Genomic DNA, 13893 nt, shown 5'->3' on the forward strand with positions numbered 1-13893 from the left:
ATAACATATAATTTTAAGGTGTACAGATTATAATTAAACATCTGTGTACTCTATTTTGTGCTCCCCACCGGAAGTCGTTTCTTTTCATTACCATATATTTGGCCCCCTTTACCCACTTCACCCTCCCCCTGCCTTCTTTCTCCTCTGGTAACTAACCACTGTTCTGTTATCTGTATCTATCAGTTTGTTTTTATGTTTTCTTAATTTGTTTCTTACTTTTGCAACATGATTTACAATAGCCAAGACATGAAAACAACCTAAGTGTCCACTGAGGGATGACTGGATAAAGAAGAAGTGAGACATATATATATCCATATACACAATGGAATACTACTCAGCAATTTAAAAGATGAAATATTACCATTTGTGACATTGATAGATCTTGAAAGTATTATGCTAAGTAAAAAAAATCAGATGGAAAAGGACAAAATCATGACTTCAATTGTATGTGGAATATAAAACATCTTTTATCTTTAGCTAGAAATTGTATTCAAGGTGGTAGCTTGGGCCATTTGGAGAGTTACTCAGTTTTCCTGGGTCTTCCCCATGTATACAAGAGATATATATGTTATTAAACTTCTGTTTATTTTTCTCCTTTTAATCTGTCTTTTATTAAAGGGAGAGGGGTCTTAACCAAAAACCTAGAAGGGTAGAGAGAATTTTTTTTTCTGTCCTTAGGAAGCCATATATTATATTTTCTCAATTAATATAAGGAAGCAAACAATCAGTCAAGATTGTTTCCTATTTAAACCATTGCTCTTATAATAACCAACTTCCTGCATGACTAATGCAAAACTGCAATGAATTTGATTCCTTCTGACCTGTTCTTCCTCTAACTTAGAGAAAACCACACTCCATGTTGAATTACCCCTGGAACGCACCATCCTGTGCTTCTTGGGATTGTAAATGGTGACTTGATAGCTTACTTATACCCTGATCCCATTTTCTGAAAGCTGTTCATGGTTGTCCTATTAAGAGGTAGACTCCTTCAGGGAGACATTAACCTTTTTTTTTGGTGGGGGGAATTAATTCATAGTAAACCAATTACATGCTTTGTTTCTGCACTACATCTGCCTCATCTCTGGATTGAATCTAACTTGGGTACATTGACAATTATTACTGTGATTTATCATGAGCTAATTACTTGGTCAGTTGTTTCCTTACTGGAATTAAGTGAGGAAAATCAAACTAACCTTCCATTTAATGGAAAGTATTCCAAATAGTAGTTTCTTTTATGCTCAGAAATTCTGGGTAGCCCATATGATCATCTGATGTGGTGTGATACCCACAGCTGCCTAGACAGCACAATGCTGTTCTCCAAAGGCTCATACACCTCCAAGCACTTCTCTTTGGCTGTGTGTGTATGCGCACACACAGGGAGCCTGATTTTTTGGAGGGCCTAGGGCTGCTGCAATAAATCAAAATCTATAACACCAGATGCACATCCCTCCTTCTACATTAATTTATTGTGAGGTTTTATTATTATTATTCACACAAAGAGAGGCTACATTTATTTTCCTGGGTGAGGAAAAGCAGGACTGGACATGTAAGTCTCCAGAACAAAAGTACTAAGGAAAAATGAAGCCACACTGGGGGGTAAGGGTAAGGGATGGAGGCTTTGAAGTCAGCAGCTCACCCAGGTAAGGCTTGCCTAGATATTGATTCAGTTCATAGGAAAACAGCACATATCTTCACTCCTCAGACATACCACCTTGCTTTTCCTAGTCCATAAGGCCATTGCAAGTCTAAGACTTGGCATTGCTTTTTCAATTTCAAAATGACTACATTTCCAACTAGAAATCTATAGGGGTATAAAGTTTGTCTTTTATGTCAAGCTTGCCCCAGCGAGTTGCTAAGCTCCCTCACACCTCTCTCAGCACCTTTGTATGACTGTATGAAACGGAAAAAATTTTCAATATATTATTTTTTCTAATCCCTATTTTTCCTAAAGCTCCTTAGATTTTACTTTGTTGTACTGGGAATTAGAAAGATTTTGAGGCTTTCTTATATTTCTGAAAGGAAAACTTTTGGGTATGCTGATAATGGCTAACCAGATTGCAAATATGTTAGCTTTCCTTCTCATTAGCACATATTCTCAGTTGCGAATTTAGATTTCCCTAGAGGGAAGAGCCAAGTGTCAACATAGAGCATTCATGCAGGTTGGCTTAAGATGAGCTTATACAGCTCCTTGATACCTATACCAGAACTCTTCTGGGTACAGCAACACAGGAACATGCTTATAGAGGAAAGCAAAATATTTTTTAAATGACTGGGTTTATTCATTATAAATTAATATGCCTCTGTGGAGACTTGTTTTGTGACAAGTTGTATCATTTGTAGGACTAGTTGAGAGTCCATACACCACAGCTGTTCATTTCCTCAGGTGCTGCATACTCCCCATGAGATACTCTTCATCTACCATTAGCCTTATCCCTAATGGTGTATATTAATTTATAACTAAGGGGAATTGAAAAACGCACTATGTTTCACAGAAGCAAGGAGCTCTCAAAACCCTTTTAAAGTCATAATAAACTGCAAAGAATGACAGTATTTATCTTGCATCATTTTTATAGTTATTGCTGCTATTTTTCTTATGCTGTCTTAATTAAGAAATGTCTTTGGGGGATTCATTTCTCTCGGGGAAGAAGCATAATTTTAAAAAATAGCTTTGTTTTATTTCCGTTGATAAGAATATGTGCTGCAGATTGACCAGATGGTAGAGAGAGGTGGGAAACTCTGGCCTGAGAGTCTCATTCCAGTTCTACCACATACCAGACAGGTGACTTGGGTGTTACTTTCTCTCTAGGGCCCTTTCCCTGGTTCTTTGGCCACCCTCAGGTTGATAACTAAGCAATCAAAATCACTGCCAGATTTGTGCACATCAATCATGAAACTCACTGAAAGAGTTAAAATCTATGTTGGTTTTTAACAACTGAACTGAGTAGTCCATTCAGTATCCAGACTGATTATTCTACAGCTGGTTGTTATGACAACCAGAAGTATTGCTGCAAAAGACAAGGATTCAGTAGGGAGAAATGGACACAACCAGAAGCCCCTCTGCTATGGGAGCTTTAAAAGGGCTGAGTTGGCCCTGTGGATTTGTTCTCTCCAGTGCTGGGCCAATACTGGCCCCATTAGTCTTTCTCTGTAGTACAAGGTTTTATGCTTACTCATTTTACAACTGCTTTGTATTTAATCTACAGAGCAACTCTGGTTGACTTGAAAAGTCCGTTGGTGTAGCCAACCATAGTCTGCTGTTCAAGCTAATTATTTCTCTTTGTGTATAAAAAAAACATCCATATGCTTAGTAAATTCTTGTCCATGTACATTTTTATTTTCATTAATTTTATACAACATAGCTTAAGCAATAATTCAATCTTTCTGGTTAAGAAGGGCATAGAATGACCTTTTAAGGTTTTGCAATCACAAAAGATTTCCCCTTTTTAGTTCCTCTTAAAAAGGCATACTTTTTTCCTAGTCAAAGAGAAATTACACAGCAATTATTCCAGCCAAGCTCTCCTTCAATAGGCCACACTCCACCAAGCAGGACGTTGGCCCTGTCACCACTTACAGTAAATCACTAGATGGTGGGACCATCTTTGCCAGTCAGAAATATTTCCTCACCACAGCAATTCTGTTTGGTTGTGGGTTTATGCAGTTCCTGGCACAGGGGCCTTTTCTTCCTCTGCCAGGTCTCTTTCAGACTTGCTACAGACCAGTTTCAACTCTGGCTTGGAAGCCAACCCACAAAACTACCTTTCCAATTGTTCCTTTTGGCCCAGAGAATCTCATCCAATTTCCAGTAAAGGCCTCAGTCAAAAGCCTTGTTGTTCTAGAAGCTGGTACCCCAGTGAGATGGGATGTAGCCAACATGTCTCCCTCATCTACATTAGCCCTGGGGACTATTGAGGGTCTTTGAGTTCCCACATCCCCATAAGCAGGCATTAAGGGTCTGGGGTGCCATTGGACAACGTTACAGGGAATAATTATGAGGTTCTGAAACTCATGACTTATAAAGACCCTGGTCAAGCTGACTGTGAAAATAAAAAAGATTTTCAAGCAACAGCAAATAATAATAATATGGATTAGGTCTCAGACTACACAAACTAATTTGAGATTTTAGTCTACTTAACAGGAGACTTCCTATCCATCTTCCCAGACTCTCTCTCTCTCCCTTGTTCACATGCAGTGTTCCCTTTCTCAGGGAGTAATTTCTGTTAAAAAGCTTTTATTGCCCAGTTTAAAGGGACTTCATTCTCAGATTTACAATACTTCTCAGGCTCCATACACATAAGCCATGGGATCTTGATTTCTGAAGAGGGAGTAGCTGCTGACGTTTTCTGAAGAAGACATCAGATTTGGCCAATGCCTCAATTTCTTTAGGGGAAGACGTGACCCTGGAATGGAGAAAAGGATAATGCTCAAAATGCCATGTGGTAAGTGGTGGCTGAACCTCATATGAACATCTCCATCCCTGCCCCTCTCATTACCACTCTCATTTGCTTGATAATGAGATGTGATATCAAGCCAAAATATTTATTAAGCACACTCTGCATGTAGAAGACAGTCCAAGCCAAAAAGAAGGAGAAGAAGGAAATCAAAACTGATAGCTCAGTCCTTTATAGTCTCTCACTAGGGCTCTCACTATAGCCTGATAACTGGTCTCCATGTTGCCAACTTCTTCAATCTCTAATCCAGTGGTTCTCAAATTTTAGAGACATCAGATTTACCTGTAGAGCTTATTAAAACACAGGTTTCTGGGCCACACCCTCAGACTGTCTGATGTAGTGGGTCTGGAGTAGAGGCAAGAATTTTCATTATTAAAAAGTTTCTGGGTGATGCTTATGTTCATGGTCCAGGGACCACGCTTTGAGAACCACAGCTCTAATTCATTCTCCTCTCTGTTTCTGGTATGATTCTCTAGCATAGAAGTCACCTATGGTGATCAAGTACTCACCACCCAGTACCATAAAATACAGTCTCACCTCAACATGACATTTAGGGCCTCCTCAACGTCATCCCAACTGGTATGTGCAGCCATAACCTCATACACCCCATGTTCTAACTCTCAGATTTGGTTCCCTCAGAAGCAAGTCCTGAGATAAAGATTTGTAGGGTAATGCCAAGAAGCAATAATACAAGATAGTAAGTGAGATAGGGACAGAAAGGAAATCAATACAGGTTGAGTTAATGAGAAGATCACTGCTGTTGGTAACTGGGGCTCAGTATCACTGAGGGCCTCTGGAGGACTGCAGAGAATACAACTCAGAGTTATCCTGCCTGAGGATTAAGGGATCTGGGTATTATCCACCAATTTCTGTCAGTCACTGGTTGAGGGCTACTTTTAGACCTATTAACTGCCCATCATTTTGGTGTGCCCCTGTACAAGTCTAACTCACTCCAGAGGCCAGAGAAAGCCCTCAGACAGAGCTTTAAGTACTTGAAGGAGGAAGCCATCATGTCAGAGTACATGGGAATAGTGAGTGCTAAGGGTTCCTTGATGGGATACCATCAGCTTCTGCTCTACAAGCCCACCCATGCTGTTAATGCCCAGCTCTTTCACACATTTGCTCTTCAGCATGGAAGGACCCAAAGCTGCCTTCTTCTGCACTGGCTCTCTGGAAGACAGAGCTTTGGACTGAGCTGAGGTGATTCCTTGAGGTTTGAGTGGGCATCAGCCTGGGTGATCCTTGGCTCAACACACAGAAATTTGTGTGACAAGATGAAGTTAAGGATCCCAGGGGCAGGTGGTGAGTAGAAACAGCAACACCAAGAAAGGGCCACGAGCACTAGGGAAAGATGCTGGAGGGAAGAGTGGTGGCTTGGGGTACTGACAAAGTAGCTGAGGGAGTGTCTGCAGGTGCAATCTTTTGAAGTCATTATTTGGAACAAATTTTAAGCCCACTTGCCTTCTTTAGGTCAGTGGGGATTATGAAATATACTAGAATGTAAGAGAAAATAGTGGAATTAGATCATCCTACTGTTCAAATGGGAAGTCTTAAAAAGTGTAGGCTATAAACAAAAGGCCTGCACATCGCTCATGAGTGTGGCCACTACAGCTGTACCCTGGCACTTAGGTGAAGTGCTGCCCCTCTCAAGTGCTGTTAGAAACCCCCTCCTTCTCAGTCAGTCTTTGCCTCAGGTACTGAGCCTCAGAAATGGTTAATTTCTTGAGAATCTGACAAATTGAGACTATTCTCTCCCTTGATTTTGTTCTGCTATTGGGGATACGAGAGCACAGATTTGTGGATAGCTTAAAGTGATTCAGAGCAACAAAAATGTGTAACATTGGTGTGGGTGAGTGGGCAAGAAAGACAAGAATAATGAACAACAAATTCCCATTCAATATTATACAGTAACTTAATGTTCACTATGTAAAAAGTCTTCCCTAAAAAAAAAAGAAATTTTTCTTAAGAAAATCATTTGACCATAACAGTCTTTTGCTCATAAAATGTTAGTGAGTGGCTGGTTCATATCTTTTTTTATCCTCTTATCCTTTTTAATCACAGTTGAAGTGATATATGCATGAACTTTGCAAGGCATAAGAAAACATAATTTACTTGACATGATTTGGGGAGAAAAAAACTGAAATATATTAAATGTCACTCAACAACATTATTTAGAAAGAATAAAATCAGAGACACTTAATTGCCCATATGGCTATTTATATAATGCACCACTAGAGTGAAGGGATGCTGGCTGCTCTTGAAATAGTTTAAATTTAACCCAGAAGGCAACCAGTGGGGCCACCTCTCACATAATCTGGGAGGTGATGTTTTCTCTATTAAAGTTCAGCTATTGAGAGGGTAAGGAAACAAGCAAAGGCCCTTAGTTTAGAAACCTCAAGTAAGACTGAAGAGTGGGAAAACCTTGTCCCCTTTCTTATCTCATTCTCCTCTTCGATATCTTTCTCTCAGTTGCCAATGTCCTAAGGATCACCCCCTAAGTGTCTCAAACTCAGCTGGGCAATGACTTCTGATCCAGAACAATCCTTTCTTTCCTCCATATCAACCAAAACGTATCTGTGCTATGTCTTAATTTTCAAAAGTTTGCTATGTGATTAATTAGCTGTTGTTTATAATCTAATAAGCAAAGTCCCATAAAGAGTCAAGAAGTAATGGTGGTACGAGGATAACCCATCAATTTCCCATTTCAATATGGGTCTCACATAGGAAGGTCTTGGTTTTTTTAATGGATCTTGTTAGTGTGAACACTAAAATTGAAGTGAATAAATACACATGAATAAAAACATAATGTTTTAAGGATTCTAGTAGTTCTCAAAGAAAATGTGATAGGATGAATAGGTTCAGTTTCCAAATCATTTTGTTCATAGTGTTGAAATTAGAGGATCCTTTTTAGACAGAGAAATGAGAAAGGTCTATATTCACATTCTTCCAAATGTGTAGGTTTGTGTGATTTTCTCAAAAATAAAAAGTCTAAGAGAGTTACCTTAGAATTTTCAGTTCTAATAAATTAAAAATAGATTTATATCTTTTCCTTGTAGAATGTGAGTTCTAGTATCCATTTCCCAAATGATTCTTTTAGTCAGTGTATCTGGAATGGTACTGATCTCTTTAAGTCTTCAGGTAACTTTGTTTTTATTCACTGCCAGGCAATATGAATTCTCCTCAGAGTAAAATACAGCCAAAACAGCCACACAAAAGACACTAACCAGATGGTGCTGATGGTATGGAAGGCTCAGCCCAGGTTCTCCAAAAAAGGGTTTATACCCACTTTCAAGTGACCTTTACAACAAAACAAACAAAGCAAAGAATAACAACATATTCTTTCACTCCCGAAGAAGATGTTGCAGCTAACATTGTCAAGTAGGATTAGTTTTGAGAATGGAAGGAAAACTAAGTTAAACTAGGAGTACCTGAAATGTACCAGGCAGTATACTAAGGTACTTTCATAGATCTTTATTCCCTTTACTTGTTGCAAACATTTGTAAGATGGGTATTGTAATTCTCTACTTCTCAAAGACAAACCTAAAAAAATTATTTGCCGCCTAAATTAAGTGGTAGAACTAAAACTGGCTCCAAGACCCATGCTATTACCTCTACATTAGTTGTTCTCAAGGTATGATTCTCCAAACCAGCAGCATCAGCATCACCTAAGAACTTGTTAAAAATGCACATTCTCAGGCCATGCTCCAGATCTACTGCATGAGAAACACAGACAATTTCAGAAGCTCAGAAATTTGTGTCTTAACAAGGCCTCCAGGTGATGCTGATGCTCCTTAAAGTTTCAGAACCCCTGTCCTGAATCACAAATTCAACATGATCATATCCAGGGATGCGTTAACCACAGCTTGGCCCCTACCAGGGGTATTTATTCATTACAAGCCCAGATACAAGCTCGCTCCTCTGTAACCACCCTCTTCTTAGCCTGAATAGCTGCCATCATCTATGTAACCCTTTTGCCAATTTATCATATATGTCTTTTGACAACTCTTCCACTGGGGCCTAAAAGTTAGACCTTTGCAGTGATTTCATTTTTCACATTTGTTTTCCACTTAACAGTGCCTGACAACAGTGGCTTGAATAAAGCAATGAGCTTCATAAATATTAATTTCCATGATGAATGGATATATCAGAAGCTCTAACAATTGCTTTGTATACCACAAGAATATTGGAATATTCTTTGGTCTGGAGAGCACCTTTTAAATGAAATGCTGATAAATGAGAATACTTCCTCATCAAGGCCAGTGCTTCTTAAATTCTAATGTGCACACAAACCATCCAAGGATTTTGTTAAAAAGCAGATTTCATTCAGGAATCTAAATTCCTGTAAGCTCCCAGGTGATGTCCATGTTGCTGGTCCACAGACCACACTTTGAGTAGTGTGGTTAGAGGGCTCATGATTTCAAAGGATCTGACAACTGTAACACAGGAAGAATAGTTGAGGTGGGGACCTATGGGGCTGGCTTTGGATATCTGAAGGTAAGAAGTAGTACATTCACCAGTAGTACAGAAGTAGCTGGCCCAAGAAGAGTGAGGGGAAGCTATATTACATTAAGATTGAAATTTCAGCTCAACAGAGAACTTCTGAACAAGCAGAATCATCTACACAAGTAAATGGACTACTACAAAATGTCTGTGCACTTTGGAAGTGTTGCTACAGATGAGGTACCACTGGGCAGAGAAGTATCATAGGATGGAATCTCAAATGGGACAAGCTGGATGAGATGGTCTCAGGGCCAGCCTAGCAAGATTTAATTAAGTACAGTTCTTTTCTTCCTCACCTAAGAGCAGAGACCACATCTCATTCTTATTAAAAATACTGTCAACATTCTGAATATAGGTAAGACATATATTCTGAAGAAATATGAATTTATATTTATATTTATATGTAAAAAGTATGTCATACACATTTTTAAAGGAAAAGTGAAAATCAGTTAAATTCTATTATCCAGGGATAGAGAAGAGGAAAGTGTAAAGAAAAAGCGAAAACTAGTTAGTTAAATTCTATTACTCAGAGATAATTACTGTGAACATTTTAGATTATTTACTTCAAGCCTTTTTCTAAGCATATATTTTTAAACACTTGAATTTTCTTGATATTGAATTTTGAGCTCTGATTTTTCCCATAGTATTTATATCCTAAGTAATTCTTCATGTCATTAAGAATGTTTCACAATGCTTTTTTAAATTTTTTAAATTTTAATTAGTTTCAAGTACATTGGTTAGATAACTATATAGTTAGTAAAATGATCCCACCCAATTGCTCCCTCCCTCCCCTGACCCTCCACCTAGCCAATGTATTAATGCTAATTGCATTCCCTATACCGTGCTCCCCATCCCCATAACCATCCATTGGCTACTAATTTGTACTTCTTTAACCCTTCACCCCATTCTCCCAGCCCCCTCAAAACCCTTCCCCTCTGTCCATCACCAAATTATCCACTATATTTGTGAGTCTGTTTTTGATTAGTTTGATCTTTTTATCCTTAAATTCCCCACATAAGTGAAATCATATAGTGTTTATCTTTTCTGTCTTAAATACCTTCTAGGTTCATCAAAGCAATATCTTTTTCCATTCCCTTCCTTTTCATATGTAGGAGTCTTGTTTTCTTATCCTATCAGCCACTCTATCTTTGGAGCACTTAGTTCTTTTCCATTTAAGGTACTCATTGATAGGAATATATTTGTTACCATTCTTTATTCCTCTTTTTGATACATGTTTTTTCTTCTTAAAGAAGTCCCTCCAATATTTCCTGTAATTCTGGCTTGGTGGTGATAAATTCCTTTAGTTTATTTTTGTCTGGGAAGCTCTTTATCTGTCCTTCAACTATAAATGATAGCTTTGCTGGATAAATTATTCTTGGTTGCATATCCTGGGTCTTCGTCCTGTCGAATATTTTTTACCAAGCTCTTCTGTCCTGCATAGTTTCTTTTGGGAAATCAGCTGCCAGTCATATGAGTGTTCCCTTATAAGTAATTATTTGTTTTTCTCTTGCTGTTTTAATATTTTTTTTGTTTTTAACTTTTGGCATTTTAATTATGATGTGTCTTGGTGTGGGCCTCTTTGGATCCCTGATTTTTGTAATTCTTTGAGCTTTGTGGGGTTTTGTGTCCATTTCCTTCACTAGGTTAGAGAAGTTTTCCATTATTATTTCTTCAAACAGCTGTTCGACATCATAATTTTCTTCAGTTACGCCAATCAGACAAATATTTGGAGCCTTAATAGTGTCCCATATCGTCCTGAAATTATTTTTATAGCCTTGGCATCTTTTTTCTTGCCATTCTGATTGAGTGTCCTGATTGGCTTTCCTGTCCTCTAAATAGGGCATGTGATCCTCTTCTTTATTCACTTTGTTTATTCCATTTAATATACTTCTCATCTCAGATAAAGTGTTCTCCATTTCAGACTGGTTCCCTTTTATAATTTCCATTTCCATTTTTATCTCTTTGTTGGAAATAAAACTCTTCTAGGCGGGGTTTCAGGGAATCCTCTGGGTAGAGCAACCTTTATTATCCAGTTTGATGAAGTCACAGCTATGACAGAGCTGTGTCCAGTGCACTGGGAGGGGCGAGGGCTCAACAGGGAACAATGGATACCGCCAGCTCTTCTGTACTGAGCAAGTGTTGCCTCAGCCCTCACTCTGACAATGTCTCCCTGTAAGTCCCTGGTGTCCCTAGCGCACAGCTGAATCAGCACTGGTGCTCAGAGCGAGCAGGTCCGTCACCGTGAAAATCTGCTCATGGACGTGGCCCCTTTAAGAGACGTCTGCCTCTGCCGCTGCCTCAGCTTCCATCTCACTCAGCTGCTCGGACTGGGCAGCCCCACGTCCTTGCCCTGCCCTACCTTCTGCCATTGCAGGGTGCTTTCTTGGATTTCTCCGTAGTTGTATGGCTTGTTCATCTAGATCCCAGGCGATTTTTCCTTGCTACTGCTCCTTGTTTCTGTCACAACTTTGATTTGGTCGCCAGAGGGATGAACAGAGCCTCTATCATCTATGCCAATTTTTTTCTCTCTCCTCATAATGCTTCTTAATGGCAGCATCACATTGTTTCCTTGTATGTACTGAAATGGACTTAACCAACCTCTTATTGTTGGCCATTTCCACTCTTTGCATAAGTTCACTATTTCTCATATTGTTACAAATATTATCTTAGTGCATAAATCTTGTTCTGCATCTCTGATTATTTCCTTAGGATGCCTTACTAGAGTATAGATACTGCAAGGCTCTAAATAGATGTTCCCCAGTTGTTTTTCAGAAAGGTTGTACCAATTTACATTCCTACCAGAAATAAAAGTATAGATTCCCCATTTTCTTCAGCAATAGAGAAATTACCACTTTTAAAATTTTATGACACTGATTTCATGGCAATAGAATTTTGTTATAGTATTTCACTTACATTTCTTTGATTATACTCAAAGTTAAATACAATTTTAGGTTTGTCGACCATTTTTATTTCTGTTTTGACTATGTTCTTTACTTATTTTCCATTAGTCCTAGAATATTCCTTATCAAATGTACATGACATACTTTTTATATATTGAAGATAAGCCTGATAAGCCATCATTTATTGTATCTGTTTAAAATATTTACTGTCTAATTTTATATTTTTGATGTTCCAAAGTTTTAATTTCATTGCCAAATCTATTAATCTTTTCCTGCTGCCTCTAATTTCTTTTGTACTTGGAAAGTTCTTCTCCCTTTAGAGTACACTTAATAAATGTTCAACTTTTATGGTTTAGATTTTGACAGAGAACGTTAATCCACTTATAATTAATGTTCAATCATGCTATATAGGTTTCTTTTCTGAAGAGTTGTTTTTGTATTCAATGTATTGAATAATGTATATCTTCTCCCACTGAATTTTTTTACACTTAAAACTTTTGTTTATTAAAGGTACAAAAACACTTTGCTCTCTAAAAGTTTATCAATATTTCTAGTGACAGCATATGGCTGCATATGCATCATTTTGTTAAATCCTGATTTAAAACTTGCAACAAGTTATTTTGAAGTCTTAAATCAAGTTTTTTCTCAACTTTTCATTTTGAAAATTTTCAAAATTACAGAAAAATAAAATAATAATACAATGAATACCCATATACCCTCCACCTACATTCACCAATTGTTAATATTTTGGCATACTTTCTTTAATGCTTTATCTGTTCTCCCTTCTTCTCCCCCTCTCCTTAGTTTCCTGTTTGTAGCTGCTGTGACATTTGTGTGCAAGCCCTTGTATAGATATGTGCTTTCATTCCTCTTGGATAAATATCTAGGAGTAGAATGGTTATGAGCATGTATGTTTAATTTCTTTAAAAACTGCAAAACTATTTCCCAAAGTGGTTGCATCAGTTTACGTTTCCACCAGCACTGCTCCAGTTGCTCCACATCCTTGCCAACACCTGCTATGATATAATTTTATTTTTTTACTTTAATACATTTATATATTGTAGTATGATTGCCCGTGTAGTGATATTAATCATATTACAAAATTATAGTACAATATTATTGTTTATATTCATTATATTGTGCATTAGATCTCTATGGCTTATTTACTACTCATAAAAAGTTTGTACTCTTAAACACCATTACTATTTCCCCTCCCTTCCCCATCCCCTGATAACCACCATTTTACTGTTTTTCCGGGTTTATAGATTCCACATGTAACTAAAATCATACAGTATTTGTCTTTCCCTGTCTGACTTATCTCACTTAACATACTATGCTTAAGATCCATCCATGTTGTCACAAATGGAAGGATATCTTCCTTTCTCATGGCTGAATAATATTTCATTGCGTATATGTACCGCATTTCTCTTTTACTGAGGTAAATTGGTTAATAATATATAAGTTTCAGGTGTACAACATTATCATTTGATATCTGTATACACTATAATGTGCTCACCAGGAAAACTCTAGTTTCCTTCCATCACCATACATTTGACCTCCTTTACCCATTTCACCCTCTCCCCATCCCTTCCTTCTTGGTAACCACCAATCTGTTGTCTATGTCTTTGAATTTGTTTTTGTTTTCTTTGTTCATTTCCTTCTTTTTTGTTTTATATTCCACATGAGTAAAATTGTGTAGCTTTTATCCTTTTCTGTCTGACTTATTATATTCAGCATGATATCCTCAAGATCCATCCATATTGTTGCAAATGACAATATTTCATTCTCTTTTATGGATGAATATATTCCTGTGTGTTTCACATTTTTTTTTCAATTCATCTGTTGATGAGCATTTGAGTTGTTTTCATATCTTGGCTATTGTGAATAATGCTGCTATAAACATGGGAGTGCCTATATCACATCAAAATCCTGTTTTCCTTTCCTTTAGGTATATATCCAGAAGTGGAATTCCTCAACCATATGGTAGATCTATTTTTAAGTTTTTGAGAAAAGCTATATATTGTTTTCCACAGTGGTTGGACCAA

Source organism: Pteropus vampyrus, unplaced genomic scaffold, assembly GCF_000151845.1.
Source record: "Pteropus vampyrus isolate Shadow unplaced genomic scaffold, Pvam_2.0 Scaffold387, whole genome shotgun sequence".
In the NCBI taxonomy this organism is placed as follows: Eukaryota; Metazoa; Chordata; class Mammalia; order Chiroptera; family Pteropodidae; genus Pteropus; species Pteropus vampyrus.